This window comes from Lissotriton vulgaris, chromosome 7 (genome assembly GCF_964263255.1).
Source record: "Lissotriton vulgaris chromosome 7, aLisVul1.2, whole genome shotgun sequence".
NCBI classification, from domain to species: Eukaryota; Metazoa; Chordata; class Amphibia; order Caudata; family Salamandridae; genus Lissotriton; species Lissotriton vulgaris.
The window spans coordinates 193,913,878-193,917,162 of record NC_141695.1 but is presented as its reverse complement, the minus strand read 5'-3'; the positions used below and the strand labels follow the sequence as shown (position 1 = coordinate 193,917,162).

At 48.7% G+C, this 3,285-nt stretch overlaps 1 long non-coding RNA gene across 1 annotated transcript; it reads left to right on the top strand.

Annotated features, from left to right (window-relative positions):
- Positions 1–223: 223 nt before the first annotated feature.
- Positions 224–1,968, top strand: LOC147701164 (uncharacterized). Its single transcript, XR_015297160.1, has 3 exons — positions 224–301; positions 957–1,025; positions 1,356–1,968. It is a non-coding gene; the product is annotated as an uncharacterized LOC147701164 (long non-coding RNA).
- Positions 1,969–3,285: the final 1,317 nt, after the last annotated feature.

Below are 3,285 nucleotides of genomic sequence, written 5' to 3'. Positions count from 1 at the left end.
GTCTCCTCCCCTGGTCTAATCACACCTGTCTCCCTGCGGTACTGATCTCAAAGCATTTCGCGATCTGTTCAAGCATTATTGCCACTCCCAAGATGGCCCCTTCAATGAACCATTCAAGCATCTAGCTCTGCCCATTGTACCAGACCGGGTGCTGCGCATGCGCGTGACGCAGTCTAGATGCGCCTTCACTTCCTTTAAAACGGCGGACACCGGCAGAAACCTCCACCAGCTGCTCCGCACCCTGACCAGGTGCCGTGAGCGTGAAGGGTAGGTGTTCCGCCGTTCCAGTGTCTACGCCAAGGTAAGCTTTACTTGAGACCGTTAGAGCCCTAGTGTCACCATGGAGCCGTGGATGACGGGACAATATCGGGCCGATTTGTCTGACCACCGCTTGGGCCCGCCATAGATCACCTTGCTGATCGGAAGCCTTCCCGGAGGCCCCGCTATGCAGAGTATAGTTAACTAAGTCTGCCCCGCCTGACCACTCACCTGACCCGCCCCCAGTTCGCCGGGTCTCCATCTATATAGAAACAGGGCAGGCTGTCGTTTTCACATAAGCCTCCCTGGGGTCCCTCTGATCGTGTTTCTAAGCACAATATTTTAGAGCATAATATTATGGACCATTTGACCCTGTACCCGCCCCCATCCCGCCCGATCTATTGCTGAAGGGGCTTGGGGTTGTACTTCACCTGCCTCCCTGTCCCCTATGACAATGGATAGGAGTGGTTTGACTGATACGAGTCTAACATCACAGGACTAGTACTGTTACACAGGGAGCCATAGTCAATGGGGACTATCCCGCCCAGCCTTTCTCCCTATCTGACCTGATTATGAAATGCTGCTGGGAGAGTGTCTTACGTGCTATCTGGGGCCGCTATTGCTAATACAAAGTGTACCACCATTCACATCTACCTCACCTGTCTTAGTTACCAGCTACCAATTTTTACATCCAATAGGTGTATTCAAACCTTATAACGCTGGCCTCACGGGAGCATGCTGCGGGGCCCAGTCTGAATCCCCTTAGGGTAAGAACTTGACTAATGCTGCACACCTGCTGTTGTTTCCTGAGGGACGGGTTGTTTTCTTGAAAGCTTCGGATATATACCACAGTTTTTTAAAAAACACATAATGAAAATCCCCAATTGTGCCATCTGGGTGGTGTATGCCATAGAAGGGACGTTGCACCCAATTTCCTGGTTCAATTGGTTTTCCCTTCCACACCACCCCCCTTCACTTCTCACAGTGTGGAGCCTGTGTCACAAGAGTCACGCTGCACGATTTGAGCATTGAGTCACTATGTTTCATTTGACTTGAGCTGTTCTTTCTGTTTTTATATTTTGTTCCCCTACCTCTAGGTCGCCTAAATAGAGCAGGACCCCTTGGCCCTCTTGTCCTCCGACCCAGCGAGGTTGTATTTGCTTTCTTTATTTAGATTGAGCATAGAGTTAACTTTTTTTTGTGTAGTACTTTATTTTAGGTCCTGACGAATCGCCTTTCGGCGAGAAACATGTTGACCACACTAGGGGGTAGAGTTATTGTTCTGTACACCTTTACGGTCTCTAAACTCCCCTCCCACCCCTTTTAACTAAGGAATCAGCCACGTTATTAAAGTTGCAAGTGGACTGATTACCTTTTTTATCGCCTTCACTCACCACTGCACTGACTACACCTTCTTTCATCCTCACCCACATCCACCATCGGCAAGGAACTAAAAGAACCCCGTCAAAAGAGTACCTTTGGGGACTCCGTCAGACATTGCAGCGCCGGTCCGACGAGGGGCAGTGAGCCGATGATGACACCGGACACCCTCTAGTAAGGGTGTGTTTCACGCTTATTACTTTGGGTGTGTGAGGCTCTCTAAGTTCCGACTAGGGAACCCTTTCTTCGCAGCCACGGTATTCATAATACCAACTCCTTGCTCCACACTGTTAAACGCCCCCTGGGGAACTTTGTACTCTGCTGTTAGCAGGACTAAGGATTACAAACCCCATTACTGCACTCACACAACACATGGCAGGACTGGGGATTCCAAACCCCCCTACTGCACTTACACAACTCATAGCAAGAGAGCGCCACCCACAAACTCACAGTAATAGGGGAACACCAATTCTTCAGCACAAGTCCCTACTGCCAATCCTCTGGGGTGCCGGAAAGTTGTAAATTTATTATCCACCATATCCAAATCGGTAGTGGGACTACTCTTTAACCTGTTGATGCTCTGGTAACATTTTGTTATTAGAGACACCAGGCTGCAAGACAGGAGCAACTCTTCCAAGGCGGCAGAATAACAGCAAACTCCATGGTAGTCAAGTGTGGTAAATAAAATTACCTATACTTAATTTATGCGGTAAAGTTCAATAAGAATAACTCAGTCAAAAAATTAAGAGGCAGAGTCCGTGGCATCTGGGTTTATAAGGGTTTTATTCCTTAAAAAGGAATTGGTTCGAACCAGGTATCATGTTCCATCACCACGAAGGTTCAGGAAGGGATAGACAATACTTTATTGACAGAATATCATATATATAGTCAATGCATTACAGTGGTGATGGATGCAGAAGGCGTAACAGCTGAGAGAAACGAGATAAGAACACATGTACGTAATAAAAAGGCGTAACAGAAGGTGTGCACAAGGGCGTACACGGAGGTGTGTGCTAGAAACGTCAAATAGAGGTGTCACAAGTGGGTGGATCCATAGGAGAATCCTGCAGTGTCAGCAGAAATACATGACAGAGATGCGCGCGCAGCAGCATGACGTGTGATTGACGTGGAGCTGGAGGGTGAAGGGGACTTGACATTTAGCCTTACATGAGGAGACAGAAGTCTGGCGTGTCAGAACAACCTAATCCCAAATCATATCTAATATCTTGTGTTTGAGGAACTGTATTATCTAGAAGGAAAGGTCTCTTGGGCATAGGCTATTCTATACTGACTGCTAGTGCGTGCATATGCGACTACGTGTCTACATGAGATGCAAGGGGGGCATGGGCCTACCATGGTAACAGGAGCAGTGAATTACTTGCGCGGAGACAGTGAGGCCGGGCCCTTTGCTCTGCAGCTGGGAGGATGTTTACCTGAACTACTAGACAGGAATGTATTTTCGAGGAGCGGAGCAGATAACTTGAAGGCTGAATACAGTCTTGGCAGGCAAGCAGGCAGAGCCGGGCACCGCTCGCCACGCAGGGAGTAAGGCAGAGGTCATGGATACAGAATCCAGGCTGCAGCTTCCAGAGGCAGAAAGCAGGAAGGCAGAAAGGGCTCGATGGCATGATTCCGGGCCTAACTCAA